This window comes from Aythya ferina (assembly GCF_964211825.1).
Source record: "Aythya ferina genome assembly, chromosome: 2".
NCBI lineage: Eukaryota > Metazoa > Chordata > Aves > Anseriformes > Anatidae > Aythya > Aythya ferina.
The window spans coordinates 110,848,759-110,867,195 of NC_140297.1; the positions used below are offsets into that span (position 1 = coordinate 110,848,759).

Here is an 18,437-nt window from a genome sequence, read left to right on the forward strand (position 1 = left end):
CATAGAAACGAGGAGCGGTCAGACAGCCAGTAACAAGTGCAAGACAATTTAGGAAGTGGCCAGTTTTTCCGCTGCACTGAAAGCATGTCTAGCCTCCGCGACTCCAGACTCAAACCCTAATCTATTCTTTCACGTCCACGTGGTGTGGGGCTGAGCTTGTTGCCAGTTGCAAGACCGGTCATCTCCTCTTCTCCCAAACTGCTGTGCTATTTTAATCACACCGGGCTTGAAATTAAGCATGCCGGTCTCTTCAGGATTGAGAGAAGTCAATTGCCCGTGCAGCCCTAGTACTGGTTGTGGTGGCACATCTGGGCAGCCAACAGCATAAATGCAGTGATAGAGGTGACAGTCAACTGCTGCCTTTCAAAAACCCACCAACACACTCTTTATATAGGTCCTTGGAAGAGAAAGCAAACAGAGAGGTACTGAGAATCCCAGGTAACTGCCCAGGGCACAGCCAGGTGCCAAGAGAAATCCCATTCATCTTCTGGAGGCCTGAAAACTAGACACCAAATTGCTTCCAACTATAAAGCTTTGTAGTCCCAGGGCAACAGCTTCGACCCAAAGCTGCTCCATGTCTTAGAGAAAATGAGTAACTTTGAAGCATAATGATGACGACATCATCCTCGGGGCTCAGCCATTTTTTCAGATATGCAAGTTCTACCTCCGTGATGGAAAATTAACCATGCAGCAGTGCTTGCCTGTGTCATAGGCAAACGTGGCTGATGCTGGAGGTCAGACTGTGTTCCCAAAAGTGCTGGGAAGCAGCGACAGACGCAGGCCTCTGCCACTCTGCAAATACTCCTCGGTTAAGTAATTCGCTGCCCAGCTCGATTCGTAAAACCCGCTGTTGATTTCTAAATTAAAAATCAATTCTTCATAATGTGATTTAGGCTCCTGACAGGGCAGGAAAATGATAAGCTCCACCACGCTAACAGGATTGCATGAATGTGATTTATGGTAAGGAGCCTCAAAATCTGAAATGCTTTTTTTTTTTTTTTTTTTTTTAATTTTGTTAGCTGCCTGCTTAGTGTATTTATGGTCCTGTAAAAGCAAAGACATGTATTGTCTTAAATTAAAAACTACAAGTGGCTTTACTTTGCATCCCTGCCTAGAGATCTCGTGTTTTGCTTGCTTTTAATGATTAAAACTACACTATTAGATTACCATTAGGGATCAATACAATTACCATTTTATATTCAGCCTGGGAACCAAATAAAGGCGCGATAGACACAAGCGCTATTACCGCACCAAGTTTTGCTATTAGCGAGCTGAAAGCAATAAAAGATCATTCAGAGTGATAACCACCAATCTGCCCGCGTAAACTTCAACAACTTTGTCTCCTTAGGGTGGTTTGTTGTTGTATTTTTGGTTCTTTTTCCCCACTTCTTCCTGCAGCCAGTAACTGGATGCGTCGCAGCGACCTTTCTCCTCACCCCACCTTGACGCAAACCCAACCTTTTTAGGTCTTCAACCTGAAAGGACCGAGGCTGGTGGGACACCCCTGACTCCAACCACCAGGGAGAGGACAGGGGGAAGAGCCAAAACCCAGACACGAGGGCGCTGCCCGCCGGCCTTTCGGCAGCCCCCCGGCGCTGTGGCGGAGGGGCCCCCCCGCGCCACCATGTTGGCTGCCTCAGCGGGGGCCGCGCCGCCGCCGCCATCCCGCGGCGTGGGGGCCGCCGGGCTCCTCCCCGCGGCCTCGGAGCCGGGCGGGGAGCCTCGCCCGGGGGCAGGCAGCGAAGGGCGAGCCGAGGCGAGGCCGGCAGAGGCGAGGCGAGGCGAAGCGAGGCGGAGAAGCCCGGCCGTAGGGGCGGGGAGTCTCCTCCTCCCGCCGCCGCCAGGCTCCAGCTCTCCGCACGCTGCCGGAGCGCCCGGCTCCCTCCTCCTCCTCCTCTCCTCCTCCTTTTCCCTCCTCCCTTCCCCTCCTCCCCCCCTTCCCTCCCCGGGTCGCCGCCAGGCTCCGGGAGGAGCGGGGGGGGCCCCGCTTCCTTCCCTTCTCCCCCCCCTGCGGCTCCCACCGGCGCCGCCGAGGACAGGCAGGTGAGGACCCGGCCGCGCTGGGGGAGAGGCGGCCGCGATGGCGGCGGCGCCGGGCAGCGGAGGAGGAGGCGCTAGGCCCCGGCCGCGACCCCTTCCTCCGCCCGAAGTTTCTCGGCAACTTTCCTGCCGGGGCAGCGAGCGGGGAGGCGGAGGGGCTGGAGGGGGGCGCGATGAGGCACGGCCCGGGGCCGGCTGCGGCTCTCCGCGGGGACCCCCCCCCCCCCCCCCCCCCGGGGAGGGCTCGGAGCGGGGCGGCGGTGGCTTGGGGGGGGTGGGGGGGATCCAGGAAATTGGTTTCTGAAGGGGCCGCGCGTGCCTCGGCTTGTTTTATTTTGTATATATAAATATAAATGTATCTATTTTTTTCGCTCCGTGTTCTGGTTCGCGTCCCTCCACCTAGCAGGAACACGACCGCCTGAGATTTCTGACTCACTGGTTTGAATATTCAGTCACAACACTTCATCAAACCTCCTCATGTTCCTTCCATTTTTTTATTTTATTTATTTATATACATATATATTTTTTTTTAAAGCAATAAAACCCCATCCCTTGCGGAGACGGTGTGCAACTTTCCCTGCTGCAGCCCCCCCGGCGAGTGGAGTTGGGTGCGCGTCCCTCCGGGCGCTGCCTCACGCCCTGGGTTCACGCATGCAGGGGCTCACTGCTTCAGGATGGCCCTTTCCAGGGCTCAGATATGTACAGACACACGAGCCAGTTCATGTCAAAAAAAGTAGGATATGAAGGCACGCAAACCTCCTGATTGCTAAGGAGGTTCGTTCAGGCCTACCTGCTGAATTTGAGCCCGGGCAGAGGCTGGCTGGTAATTAGAAAATAGCTGTATGAATTTGCTTCAGCTGGCAGGCTGAGCCAAAGCCAGCTTAAAACCTAGAGCGTGTTGCCAAGGAAAGTGTATTGTCTTTTTCTTAACAATCCGTCGGCAGCTGAATGAAATTTCAGAGAAATTTTGCAAGCAAAATTGACCTTTAGTTGAGGAAGTGAGATACAAAAGTTTGCTTGTCTCTTTTCTTTTTCGTTTTTGGAAGCCAAGACTGTAAGAAGGCTTTCTAATAAAACCATGTTGTCAGTTACATTTGTAACACTGTACTTCATACACTGCAACAACTGCATGTTTCTGCAGGCTTGGTAAGTTTCAGGGTTGTTCCTTTCCAGCCAAAAAAAAAACGAACAACACAACTCGTATGTGTATTTCCTATGCATCATTGTAAATTCAGCTGTAGAGGGTTCCTACTGAACGCAGAGCCCCTGGGTGTGTTTTATACAGCCAGGGTGCAAGGGTTAATTTCAGGATGAGGTAGCGTTTGTGACACAGACAGGAGAGCAGCACTGTCACTCAAACGGGTTGCGTTGAATTTCAGAGGAAAGAAAACAACACAATACCAAGTATATGAAACTGTGTCGATAGTTGGTAACAGTGATTGTCAATAATTGTTTTATTCCACCGTCTTTGTTAGCTTTATTTCCTCAAGAAGTGCAACTCAAGTGCAACTGCAACATCTGTGTGCCTGTCAGTCCCTCTAACAAATCTTCCAGCTGTTAGCCAATTTCAAACAAATTTGGCAGCAGGGGTCTCCCAGGTGGACAATTTGTACGAAATTTGCGAAAGTAAGGAAGCCAGGTAGAAAAGAGCTCTTAAGCTGCACACCGGAGAGTTCACGTGAGCACTTCATTTGAGCTGGAAGTCAATGCAGGAAATTAGGCTTCCTCGGTTCTGCTGTTCGCAGAGCTGCCCGTGTAGTTTTTAATAACTTCCTAATTTTGAAGCCCTAATATTCCTCTTTGAAATCTGGAGAACTTCATTTGGAGGGTGAGGCCATGGTAGCTGTAATCTGTATTTCGTATTATAAAGAGGGATTTATTTTATTCTATTTTTTTAATATATATGACCTCATAGTTCTCTGGCTATGAAATAAATGAATGGCACTAAAACTATATTGGAATTGCCAACTTATTTGAAATAGCTAGAGGAGTGTCACGCTTAATAAATCTTTGGTGTGGTGCATAGTGAGTACCAGAATTATTTCTTGAAAAACTGTGGTTTATAATTTAGTGATTTTTTTTTTTTTTTTAATCAATACTCTTCTGCACCAGAGGAATATTCTTCGTTTTGAGACCTGTGTACTTCCTGCAATTCCAGAAGATAAGTCAGGACTGTGTTCGTGCTGATAAAAGATTGTCATCATGTGACGGGGATGTGAACGCCCGCGTCGTGGCTCATGTCAGTTCATGTGGCCAAAGTTTACTTTATGAACGCGCTAGCTGCACAGTTTTACTTTCCTGTATGCTCTGTATGTGGGCAACAGCAGCGCGTTTTCAGTAGCTAATTCCTCGTGTTCAGACCGATAGTTAAGAGAAATACATTCTTTCATCTTTATTTCCCATTTGGATCAAACTGTTTTGCCTTGTACTTTGATCACAGTTTGAGTATGCTAACTTGATGTTAATTTAGAAATTGATGTCAGTATTAACATGCAGACTACCACAGGAGCTCTTGCTTATTCGGCTGTGTCATATTGGGCAGCTGTTTTCAGGTGGGACACCTTCCATGCCTGTACAGGCTGTGTTTTTTGGGAAGCCCTTCTGAAAGGTTTTGGCTTCTAGTACTGGAAATCCTCTGGAAGTTGACAGAACAGGTCCAATATTGAGGGAGAAATGTAGTTCCTAAAACTAATCTTAAAAGTAGGGGCTAATTTTTAGGCTCCCAGAGGAACCACCTTTGACTACGAGAAGATGGCTCATTCTCTGCCTTTATTTCATTTCTCTCCTTGAGAATGCCAGGAGGGTGCCGCTTTATGGTGCTGGATTTTATGATGTAGCGACCACTATTTCTTGTTAATGATTTTTATTTTGAATACAAACTGCCTTACAGTTGCCATATGGTAACTTCTTTCAATCGCTGCAGTCCTGGGCTGCATTCAAACCAGTGACTTGGAGCTGTGGGGTTCCAGAGCGTGTTAGCAGTTGCCAGGTTTTGAAGGCAAACCTGAACAAATTCCCATCCGTATGCTGAAGGGGAAAAGTAGTATTGAGAAGATGCTGTCAGCTAACTGCAGGACAAGTTTAAGTTTAGTCTTCCAGAGGTCGTTCTTACTGCCAGTTCCACCTATGGGAATAGGATTTATTCTTCATGGTGCCAGTGCATCAAAGCAGCGCCGAGGCAAGTTGGTGAAGCGAGTGGGACTGCACCCCTAGGTAACGTTAACACACACGGCTGGTTGAGGGATCTGAGATTGAGATGATAGTAATGTTAGTGACAGAAGTAAGGAGAAGTTATTGGTTGTGCATGAGTTTTATTCTCGTTAGATTTAAATAGATATTCTTTAAAAACGTGACCGGCAATGGGATTAAAGCCACCAAGTGCCCCTTTCTGTTGTCCGTTCAGGTAGGTGCCTCCGTGGAGTGCTGGTTCTCTCACCAGGTCTCATGATCTGTCCCAAAAATTATTAAGTGAAAGCTGAGCTCTGCTGCAAAAAGCCCCTGGGCCAAGGGTCTCCTCTGGGGACTGCCTGCTGTAGGTTTTTATCCGACCCCACAGCTGAGCAGGATGCTGCAGAAGGGATCGTCAGCAAGCGCATCTTCAGCCGTGCTGGCTGTTATCGCTGAGATTGGGGCTTGGCTTCGATTTTTCATAACAGTTCTCTTACTTAATGTTACAGGATATGGTGGGGGAGTGCCAAGGAGGTAATGACCACCAAAACCTCAGGCAGGCATTATCTGGTTTTCAACTTCTTGAGTACTCTGAGAGGTTGCATGTGGAGTTAGATCACCTTTTTTTTGGCTAGGCTCGCTCTGTTTTATCTTCGTATTTTTGGAAGGTAAATGTTATTGTAATGGCATTATATAAGATAGATGTAATCAATACAGATGTTTACATCTTTGTGTGTTTATGGAAGTTGTGCATTCTGATGGTGCTACGGATCTTCAAATAGCTTGTCTTCCAAATCAGTACTTCAGGAGGAAGCAAAACTTCTGTGGTTTAAGATAAATGTTTCTGTGGTTTTCTTCACACCAGAAGTTTAGAGACATCTGAGAGAAAAATAAATGATTCTTCAGAAGCTTAGAGCCACCCTTTCTGTTCGGATTTTAGGCTGAGGCTTACAGAAGTGAGTCACTTCATTTACTTACATTGCTGGTGAGCTGAGTAAACACGGTCACAAGAGTTAATCTTTGTAGATTGGGGTCCCTAATTTCTTTCTGGGGAAACTTTGATGCATTTGGTTAAACTGATTTTTCAAGTTAGTCTTCGTACAGGAGGGCTTTGGTTCAGTGGGGTTAACTTCCCTTCCTTTGCACATGCCCAAAACACCTTCCGACCTTATAAAAATGAGACAGCAGAAGTGTTTTATCCGCGGTGTGTGGTATCAGGTATGCTTACCAGCATCGATGGCCCCGTAGCAAAAGAACGGTAGGAGCAGAAGACAGCATTCATGTTTGTCTACGGTTCAGGAAGACCTTCTAATGTTTCTACTCCGTGCTTGAAATGTTCAGCTTCAGGAAGAAAAATGCAGTTATCTGGGCTAAAGGTTCTGAGATTTTCAACCATACTTAATGCCCTCACGACTGTAATAAAAGACAGTGCTTAAGTGAGGTGTTTAAGGAGTAATTAGAGGGTACCCTGAATCCCTTGTGTATTGCAGTTGTGTAGCGTGGTAACTGCCTTTGGCAGTCAGCCAGGAGAAGACGACATAAAACAAATTAATGCTGAACGATCCCACGTTAATAAGTTGTTTTTAAGTGTGGTTAGGCAACAAAATTAATATTTATGCTTAAAATTTGATGAAGGAAAGAATAGGTCCGAGCTGTGTAGTGCTTTCTTGCTTTTCAAGAACATTTCATTGGAAACTAAAATCACAACATACACTTGTAATGGATTAAAAAACAAAACAAACAAACAAACAAAAAACTCCCAAGTGCTTATGTATATACCTTGCTCTACTCTTCTACACTCTTTGTGCTTCTGGTTGTCTTCACCAGCCTGGCTTGTTCAACACGAATACTCTGTTTTGCCAGTGATAGTACCACAAAGTCCAGAAACTGTCCTTGGCATGGGCTTTCTTGGTTCTTATGCTCCTCAACACCCAGCACAGCTTGCCTTCCCAGGCAGTAGGTGCTAGTGGTGGGCTTTGATCCAATTTGGGGAGAGATTTGGGTTAGATGGACTTCTGCTGAGATGTTCCTTCAGTGGATTTAACTGAACGGTGTGTGTGCATCATAGAGGAGACACAGCTAAGGTTTTGGTCAAAGCATGCTCTGTTGAAAAATGTATACAAAATTAATGTATAGGCAATATTCTAGTTTTCAAAATATGCATTTACCTGTTAATGCTTTTTTTCTACAGATTGACAGAAAAACGTTAGTTTCAAGGAGCTATTATGTGGTCAAGGAAGGAAATCCAAATATAATAGCAAAAGTTCTATACTGTAAGCTTCTTAAAATCAGCAAGTTTAGTAGTACATTTTCCTTTTTTAAAAAAAATTCTTTGATTCTGATATTATTTTCTGAATGTCTGCAGTTTGAGATTAAAATCTTAGTACTTTCTGAATTGAGGTCTTCAGAAGCCTATTCAGAGGCAAAATTTTTGGTGTTTCAGAAAAAAAAAAGTAACAAAGTTATCCTGTGAGAAACTGAGAATTAAGGGCCATGTGTAGGTCTGAAATATGTTTGGAGTGAGTGGTCTCCAAACACAGTTTAAAAATGTTTTATAAATCTGTTTTATATGATTTGAAAATGAAAAATTTGCATGGAACCTAGTAGCAAACTTCACGTTAAGACATGGTTTTTATATTTATGTAAGGACTAAGCGAGGGTGGGATGGAATGGGAGGAAGGCATATGATGATAGAAGTGTATGTTTCATGTCTCTCTTCCTATATTTTTTTGAGTTGAAAACAAAATGTGCAGGGAGAATGCTTTACTTCTTTCTTCCTTTTTTTTTTTTTTTTTTTTTTTTAATGCTATTAATGATTTAGTATTTAAGATTAGCTCTGATGTCAGTAATTAATTCGAAGTAGTCCATGTTTTCGTCCTTGTAGGTGCAAACTCATTTGGTGCTACTATGAAGCTGCACGCCTTACCTGCCACTGGGTAATTTCCCTTAGTAGAAAGTCTTGCAATATGCGACAAGTGAACCTGAAAGCACAGATTGTTGTGTTTCCTAATGCAAATTTATGTAAGGCTTAGGTAACATCCCTGGGGCAAAGGCCTTTCTCTGCTTTGAGTGATGGCCAGCCCAGGTGAGCTGTGCATCACTGCTGTAAGAAGGCTGTTCCTACTGCATGGGCGTGGAAGACCTGGGTTTGTCTGGTGTGTTTTTTTTTTTATCTTAAGTTGTAACAGTGTTTTTCTTCCTTGATGCTCCTATTCAGTACATAAAGCCTCCTGAAAGGACAGCTGTCATGAATCAGACCAAAGGTCTAGACCAGATCTCTCTTTATTAAAAGATTATTTAGAGATATTAAGACTTTATCCTGAACTCAGAAACAGGGAAGTCTCAAGTAAAAGTTTTTGGAGCCTCACTTAAGGGGAAAATTTCAGAGTAGGTTTGCTCAGCTACAGGTGGTGGGTCTGATTCTGCCTGTATTAAATAAAAAGCATTCAGGTTTTCTTCCAGCAGTAGTATCTCAAAATGTACATGTGCTTTCTAGTTTCTGAGGCACGTGATATTTGGGATTTTTGCCAAAGTATGTTTTCTGTTCTTTTTTTTGGTGTGTGTCTGTGTTCCCCCCACCTCCCCAAGTTCTAGGTAGAAGGTACATTAATAGAATGACAACATCCTGAAAACAAAGGGAGAGGTTTAACTGATTTGTGAAGATTGGTTTAAAGGGTTATTAAAGGTTATAATAGTACGGTCCAGATCTCATCTATACCTGACTGGAAAACATGCTTTGGAGAGAGAGGGAGTATACTATTCTCACTGTGGACGCCCATATTTAATTCCTTTTTCATTGTAAAATTAAATACTCTAACCAGGAATGTATATGGTAAAATACTGTTCCTTTTGAAAACAATTACTTGTGAAACAAAGAGAATTGTAGGGGAAAACAAGATAATTCCTGAGCTACAGCTAGTCCGTGGAAATTGTCCTGAATAAAATTGCTTTTCACAGCAGCTATACTTTTTCAAGCCTGAGAAGTAAGTAGGTATTGTATTAATATTCTTTGAAGGTTAAGAGAAAAAGATTTTGTAGTGGTTTTTTTTTGGTGTTTTACATTGTTGATTTTGGCTTTGTTTTTTTTTTTTTTTTTGCATTCTGGGGTTTTCAAATAAGCGAGCAAAATTCAAGGACAAAACTCTCAACTCCTGAAATAACACAAAAATTAAGCAGTGACTTGTACATGGTGTTAGAGGCTAAGATGCAATAGTAATATGGCTAATTTTCTTTTTTTTTTTTTTTAAGTACAGCTTTCTACTTGAAGTACAGTTCTATGCTTAAAACGCAATTCATAAATCATAGTGACTGAGGTTGCTCTTACTACTTTAAAAATAGCTTGCTGAATAATTATATATATTATATAATTTGCTAAAGATATCAATCTTTTTCATTTTAGGAAATACCTCATACACTGTAAAAACGCGTAGAACTGATTGATTCAGGTTATCATGATACACGAAAAAAGGCATAAGTGATAGGTTAGAGATGGAAACCATATTGCTCTGAAAATAAAATTGGTTTGTTCATACAAAGTAGGTATATATATATAAATATTCTCCAATTACTTTGTATTGGTTATTAAAAGTAGGACTTTCTTATTACCTTTTTTTTTTTTCTACCTTTACCTTAAGTTTGATGTACCATCCAAATACTATTTACATTTGGTATGTACATGCTAAAACCATGGCCAAGTTAATACAGGGTGATTTGTAAAGTGACTTAAGTTAACAAGCATGACACCTCGATTTTATATGGTATTTTAAATGAATATTTTAACCTGGTCTTGTACTTCTTAGCTCTTTTCCCAGACAAAGAGGCTGAGTATTCCTGGTCAATAAATATGTTGACTCTAACTGTATCCTAGGGTTTGGGCTAATCTTGCTAGTTTTTTTTTTGCCAGTGACATGGATTTTCCAATTGTACTGTTTAATAGTAAAATGTCGTAATAACTTCTTTTAAGTTGCACGTATAATTGTTAAGCAATGAATGCATAATTTATTTGAAAGACAGTTTTTTCTTCCCATTTCATCTTCAGTGGCATTTGAATGGAAGCAGTGATAGAAATTCATGTAAATTACCAATGTTATATTTTAAGGTATAAGTTGTTAACGTGGTAACTTTTAGATAGGGTTTTAGAAGGTGATAATTTAAATGGAAAGCACGTTTTGTTTTAAATCTGATGTATTTACAAGAGGGAATGATAGCTTCAATTTAATTGGTTTTGGTTACCAAAAACCCTGCAATGTTCGAATGAATGGATATGTACTGGTAAGTTTTAGTTTTTTTTGAAAACATGAACAAAAATCTGGCTTCTTCTGATCATATTTTGCCTGAATGTTTCACAGACTGTAGTGAACTGATATTATATAACGTTAATTTGGATAGAAATCCTCTATACTTGTAAGAGAAGCTGGTGGTTAAGGTACATCAGCGTTCAAATTCTGATTCAAGGTGGTTACGAGTGAGCTCTGCCTAATCTGAATTTGTTTAAAATTTTGTTGGCTAGCATAATTTCAATAAAATTGGATTTAATATAGGTTATCCTAACAGTAAATGTAGGTCTTACTATAAATAGATGTTGTAATTAGAAATAAATACTTATTTCTCAACTTTAATTATTGAAAAATGCAATTGGACAGGTAACTTTACATTATAAAGTGGCATATGCCCAGCTAGCATATGACTCTGGTTGCCTGTACAGATCTGTTATATTTTCCTTTTGCTCTTGCAAGAATACTCAGAAGTTAATGTTACTTACTGCCTTAGATGTCAGATAGTATCCACAGGTAACTGGATAATTTAGATGTCTGAATCAATTCATCTTCAGGCTGACAGAGGAACCTGCCAAAACTTTGGAGCCAGCAGAGTAATCGCAGCGTGAGAGATTCTTGAGGAAACCCCAATGTGCTGATGGGCAGCTGGGAAGTTTGTAAGTGGTGTTGCTGCACGACCTGTACAGCTGGGAAACCGTGCAGTTGACCTGTTGCTTCTGTTGACCTATTTCCTAGACTTGGACGTTTCTCCACCTCTCAGTTCCTGTGAAACTGAAAAGGCAAAGCAGGCTGCATTAAATGATGCAGTTCTGCAGCCAGAAAATTGGAATTACTATTATTATTTTTAAAACCTTGCCATATTAAACAATTTCTCATGTGCTTTAAACTGAAGTGGTAATCAGACTTCTTTCCATTTTGGATTGTTCACTTCATCAAATTGGTTGTATATTTTTTTTTTTTTTTTTTTTTTTTCAACTACTTAGGAAGTAGAAAAACCCGAATCTGTTCTTATTCACAGATATTTTAGTTTTGCTGTTTTAGGACCTGATCCTTTTTCACGTTGAAGTTAAGTGCAAAATTCCTCTTGACTTCAGGGAGAGTTGGATTAGCTGTACATAAAAGGACCAAAAAGGATAAGTGGAGGCAACTGTATTGAAGTAGGCTTCACTGGAGTATAAAATGAAGACAAAGAAGTGTGGCCTGCCTTTACAGGCAATGAAATTGGATCTGCTGTCTCAAACAGCTAGGCTCATTTAGCACTGAATCAAAGAAGTTTTTTTCCTTTTTCCAGTTAGATAGAATCGGTTGTTCTGATTCACTGCACTGAGCAATTTCAGATGTCACTTACTTTTGACTAGGGATGTTTTACAGTATCAATCTTTTAGCACCGGAAAGCCGCAACCTGTTTATGAACTCTTGTGCGTGTGCTATGTAAGAAATAGGAGGAGAAAACGCAAACACTTTCTAAACTGTTAGCAAATTTTCAAGCCATTCACCTTCTCAGTCGCTTAAAGGGCTCTATATGCCATTTAAATTTGATATAATTTATACTGCTAGTGGTGTGGGGTTTGGGGGGCTTCTGTGTTTTCTACCTGCTTCACGTAGCCTCAGCATCAGGGCTGCTGTTCTGAGGGGCTCTCCGTGGTCTTGCTGAGGTGGGAAGGAGATTCACTCACAGCAGAAGCTGGGCTGGATGTCAGCCTGTGTGTTTACCAGGGGTATGCGGAGTAATTTCACTGACTTCCACAATTGACAATAGCGGCTTTGGCATCTCTTTTGTGCCTTACTCCGTGGTGTTGTCTGTGTTGTGTACACAAACAAGGGAGAGAATTTGCAGAATGAACTGAAATGCAGTGATTACTCATGTCCTATTGTGTAATACTTCATGTAAAATGTATCGTGTGTCAATTTTGCTTATCAAGTCTTTCTTTCAGTGCTGCTAGGATCTGTTGGGGATCGCGAATTAATTCAAATCTCTGCAACTATTTTGACCTAAGCAACTGGATGGCTTTCTTTTATTGCCTCTTTGAAGCTCCACAAAGGGAAGAAGGGCTGGCGCGTTGTAATCTCCTTAGAATAATCGTAGAATGAGTGCTTAAATGCTGTTCAGCATTCCTTTATTAATGTTTCACAAGCAAAATGAAATCCCATCAGTGGGAAGAATGCAGATGCACAGCGTTGTAAGCTGTTTTAGCTTTCGCAGCTCTGCAAAAAGAAAAATTCCCCGAATCCTGGCTGCTGCCGCAATATTTAGCTGGGGTGGGGTTAAGCAGCAAACTAAAATTTGCTGTCATACTTGAGGTGCTACGTTTACAGAGCAAAACCTAAAAAGGGCTTTAAGATCAGTCGTAGTTAGGAAGGTTATTGAAGCACGGGCTTCTTCCCGGAAACATCCTGTACTTTTGTTGTCTTCAGCTAGCTTCGTCTATTCAGCGTCCTAACTGCTTCTTTTGGTTTTTAGAAACTCTTGCTGCAACTTCTTTGTGACTAAAGCACATTGTCAATCAGCCCGAGCCTCCCCATGCCAGCCAACTGTCCCCTTAATGCAGCAATTCAATGGCATGAATAGAGCTCATACTTTAAGGAGACAATTGGCTACCAGAGCCCGTGCCAAGTTGATTTAACTTTGCACAAGTGTGAAAGAGTTTTTAAATGGATGCTGTCAACTAGTGTTGGCCCAAGGTCTCAGCTGCCTGAAAATTGTTATAATCTCATTGGGAGTATGTCCAAATTTGTTTAAAATATTTTAGCCAACCACTTCACTGCAGCGGGTATGAATATCCTAGGAACTATTGTTAGGCGATCATCCTTGGTCTATCAAAACCATAGAAGACGTGCCCTGGCCAAATGTACAACATAGCTTTTATAATGGGCTCCTTTTTTTTTTGGCAGTACATCACTAAATTGGTGAAAGAATACAGGATTCGTGTTGTAATCTGCTCTTGCAGTGCAGTGTAATGCCACAGCTTGTGTTTGAAGCACTTAGTCGGATGCATAATACGGTACAAAACCACAACTGCAGCCTGCCGTCCCTGTAAGGCTTGCAGAGCTGAGCCACCAGTTAGCCACACAGCTCCTGCCTTATCCAGCACCTGGAAATGTTTAAAGCTGGTTGAGGTTTAGGAATGCTGCAGCATTTCTTTGTGGGACAAAGTTTTTTGATGAATTTGTAGTGGGTTTGAAAGGATGCTCATGTTCTGGATACACATACTGGGCAGTACCAAACCTGCCCTTCATTGGAGTGATGGTGTAAGCACAAGGCACCTTCTTAGCACAGTTTGTGGGCTGATAATTGTCTTCACTGCAGTCTGAAGGGAAGACAGAAAGTGGAAAAACAGTTGCAGGAAAAAAAACGTGGAGAAGATGCTTCCTAAAATTCCTCATGGCTCTATTGCTGGGAGGCCAGGGCATCTGTGAAGGGGAGCTACTTCTGTCAAGAGCAACGACAAAATACAAGAATAAAACTGGATCTGCAGAGAGGATGTTTTTAACAAAATGCTTTATTTAAATTTAATTTTCTCCCAATTTAAATGTATCCTCTAAAGGAGATAAAAGCTCTTGTAGGCACGATTGTCATACAGTGTGCCTGGTGAACTTCTCTCTTCCCACCAGTAAGTAAGGAGTGTGTTTGGGGGGTGGGGGTGTTTTCCTCACTTCTCTGAGATCATTTGGCCATTACAGCTGCAACAGCATTTCTATCGGTTCAGATACATTTGCCAGAGAAAAAAGAAGCATTGTTATTTCAGTGCCTAGCTGGACTAAGCAGTTTTTTAAGGAGCGGCGTGAGATTTTCGTTGTTTTAAGGACATCCCAGCTATTGGATGTGCAACTACTAATGAGCGTGTGTATTTGTATAGATGTGAAAAAATATTTAGTTTGGAAAAGGCGAAGAACGGGAGCCGGAATAATTTCCAAGTACAACGAGCTGGAAGGTGGTTGGGAGCTGTCAGCGTAGCGTGCATTTATGGAGGGGAAATCATGCTGAGGGGGGCTAGAAACAGGCCGAAATGCTGGGTGAGTAAAGAGGACAGGGCTAGGCTCTTCTCAGTAATGTCCAGTGACAGGACAAGAGGCAACGGGCACAAATCATAATATGGGAAATTCCATATAGATATAATAAAAATATTGTAAGGGTTATTAAACACTGGACAGGTGGTCCAGAAAGGTTGTGTCATCTCCATCCGTGCTCATAACTTAAAAAGTAAGTGGATACAGCCCTTACCAACTCGCAGTGGTGGACGTGGCTTTGAGCAGGAGAGTTGGAGTAGACAACCTGCAGGTGTCCTTTCCATCTTTACCTCTTCAGGATAGTTTTTATGTAAGGAATAAAAGTGATGCAGAAATAAGTGTCGTAATTGAATTTTAACAAAACACAGGTATTTAAAGGCAGATATGTTTCTCTGCTGCCTGGAAGGCTGAGCAGCACCAGAGGCTTTTAAGTGGCAGAAAAGTTTTCATCTCCTGCTTGGACAGGTGTTTTTTCAACATCTGTGATAGCATCATCTTTTTTTGTTGTTGTTCTTTAATGTTGTAAAAACTTAGAATGTGAACTCTGTACTTGCTCCAATGTTGTCTGTACTGATGGTGAAGAGGTGTTTTTTTGGTTTATTGCCCTCCATACATTTGGCTAAACACCTTGAATTGTTGAATCTATACTGTCGTTGTGTTGGTGTTAGAACTACAAACTTCTGTTAAACTAATAGAAAATGTAGAGAGGGAAAAAGAATCTGAAACTTGCATGTGGGTTTATACACGCTGTTATATTAGAAATATGGTCACATGGAAACCTGTCACAGGCAGGCACATATGAAACTTTTCAGCTTGCATCAGAAAAAGGCACCTGATGAGTTGACTCAGATGGGACTCACTTTCAGCTCTGTCTGTGGACTTGTGAGTAGAAAATGACAGCACTGTCCTGAAGAAAAATTGGGTGAGCTTCAACTTGCAATTCAGAGAGCGTTTAGCAACCTTGTAAAATGAAGCTGCAATTTCAAACCATTGGTAAGGATAAAAATACTTGTGTATATTAAAAATTGGCTCAGTGTAGTCCTTCTCTCAGGTTGCCTGGTTGTTGGTTATAATTGCTGCAGAAGTTCTCAATTCCTGTCTTCAAGCAAGATGTTAGAAGTTATACTTCCCTTTGAACAGTATCTCATTTATAGATGAATAACTGTGTTTTTACACATTTGTTTGTGTCTCCTGGTGATTAGGACCACTCTTAAATAGTTGACTAGCTCCTGCTGCGCAGCAGTGCATATTTATGGAGCTATAATTTCCAGACTGGAAAGACAAGAGAGTTCTTTTGATGCAACTAAATCTTTGTCGCATTACCATTAAAGTAAATCTTTATCATGTACTGATCTCCCCAAAAATACTGTTTAAACTGAGGAAAATAAAAAACATACACATCTCTATCTGGAGGCTTGCATTTATGCTTATACCCTGTAAGTCTAGCTTTCCAAACTGCAAGCAAGCAAAGGAACATTGTACTTACCATACACAGTAAGCAACAAAGACACCATCTAGTGAAGATACAGAATCGTTTATTTGCTGTGGTTTAATCTGTATGTAACACTGATTTATTTATTTATTATTTTTTTTTAAAAGGCTTCAGGAGAGATTTGGGGATCAGTAAGCCTGACACCTGTGCCAAGTAAATCAATAAAAATAATAATGGAAGACAACATGATAAACATAGTTTGTTGAGGAAGAGTAAGGAGCCTGCTACGAAGGGATGTCATGTTTTGCAGATTCATTGGAGCTTTTTGAAGGTGTCAGCAAGCACATGAATAAGTAAGACCTGACAGAAATAGTTCATTTGGATTTCCAACAGTCATTTGACAAGGGCCCCAACCAAAAACCTTTGAAGAAAGTAAGCAGCCATTGGATATGGAAAAAGGGCTTCATGTGGCTAAATTGCAGACTAAAATAAAAGACAGAGAGTTGGAGTAGAGAGGAGTCCTGAGTAATTATTCTGCACAGTTTTGTTCATGGGGAACATTCATGTTCATGATGGACATGGGAGAAAGGTGAGCTCACAGAGTCTACTGACAGGTAGTAGACACAAAGGCAGACCATAACAGCCCTTAAGGACTTGATAAAGCTCAGCAACTGGACATTAAAATAGCAGAAGTTGTTTCCCATCAATAGCTTAATGTGGTGCATTCTGGAGAAGTAGGGGAGCAAGCTTACCTTCACATCTAAGAACATGAGGTTAAAGCTGACTGTTGTCCTTCAGCATTGATGTCAAAAACAGACAAAGGTTAAAAATGTTTAGAAAATAAAGAGAGACTAGTAATTATACTGTTCTGTTGTTTGTTTTTTTTTTAAAGTCATGAATTATTTTATGTAGTTCTGCCCCACTCACCCCTACTACTTCTTAAGACAATTAAAAATAAAAATCAACCATAGTTTCAGAACATAATTGAAATGTTACGGAAGAGCAAATATGGAACTAATAGGAAACAATTTGTGTAAGAGGAACAACGTGAATTCTTTTGGGTGGAAGAAACAACTGAGAAATGGTGTGGTAGAGTTCTGTAAAGTGATCAGTAGCAAAGGGGACATAAATAGGGAGTGTTTATTCGCTGTCTTTTTTTAGCGCGCACACACCAAGAGGTATCTAATGAAACTAGCAGCTGATGAATTGAAAACAGACAAAAGGAGGTGGTTCTTGACAGAACGTGTAATTCAGCTATAGAGCTTCTTGCCTCAGGAATTTAAGGAGGCTAAACGCTTCCCCTCAGCGCTGATGTCAACATGGAGGAAAAATCCTCAATTGCAAATACCTGCTTGTTCAGGAAATCCTACTTCTGTAAACTGTTGGAGGATGTTGGAGGCTCCTCAACTAAGGAGTATTCAGCAGAAGTATTGCTGTATATTTATCATGTTCTTCCATGCTTCTCTAGGTATCTAGTATCAGCTACTGTTAGTGAGAGAGTATTTGAATGGACCTTTTGATCCTGTCAGTACAGCATTCCTTTGTTGTAAAGCTTGCTTTCTTTTTTTTTTTTTTTTTTAATTCCTCTGTTGACTCATTTTCCAGAATCCTTACAACCAGTAGCACTCAAACTTTGGGCCGTAACGAGATACTAACTTATGTAGGAGGTGGTTTAGGTCCATAGGCTACGTAATCTCTGTGTGACCGTGTATTTTCCACCAAAACACGCAGTCTCCACAAAGCCAGGGTCATGTTCAGGGCAGGGAGAAGACTGCTGGCACATGTCAGACAGTGGATTAATTTCATATGACTTTGTCCTGTTTCTGTTGCCTAGTATTTTTTAGGTTATTTAACGGATGCCCTTCCAGTTGCATCTGTCTCATGCTCCATGCATAACAGAGGCCCTTTGGGGAAAGAGGTATTTTGGGAAAGAGGCATTTTTGAGTGGGTACTGATGAAACAAATGCATGGCCTGGGCTGTCTGTAGGCTGGTTATTCCTGCTGTCCCTTCAGACTCTTTTGCAGTGATTTCGTCTTGCCCTGCCCTCCCACAGACATACTCAGCACCCTGTATCTCCATGTTGTATGTGACCAGTTTATTGATGAAAAATACAGTTCTTTGTTTCTGCAGGGACCAGAGAGAGCTCTCTACTTGTAAGTGGAGGAGTAATATAAAGAAGACGTACTTTGTGCTGGACAGAAGTACTGCATTGGAGCAGATTCATGCTATTTGAAAGAAGAGACTGCTATTTAATATAGCTGCTCTCTTCTTAATATGGCAGCTGCAAAACTCAGATGATTTTTTTACTCTTTGATTCAATCTTAAGTGATAATTTTAATTTAATAATGTGCCTTAGCATGGCACTGGTTTTGAATCCCAGGTCCATGTTTTCCATAGAAACAATTCAGGCTGAGTTTAGGCAATTATTAATCTTAGCATTTTCATCTAGTTATGTATAATTTTATAAAGCTTTCTCTGTGTGGTTTCATTACTTTAAAATAATAATTTCATA

General features: G+C 41.5%; 1 protein-coding gene across 1 annotated transcript in view; it reads left to right on the forward strand.

Moving 5' to 3' along the window:
- Positions 1-1,842: 1,842 nt before the first annotated feature.
- YES1 (YES proto-oncogene 1, Src family tyrosine kinase) overlaps positions 1,843-18,437 on the forward strand; it is a 51,116-nt gene continuing 34,521 nt past the window's right edge. Inside the window, exon 1 of the mRNA XM_084507655.1 lies at positions 1,843-2,043. The gene's annotated coding sequence lies outside the window, so the exon portion shown is untranslated. The remainder of the gene's footprint in view (positions 2,044-18,437) is intronic.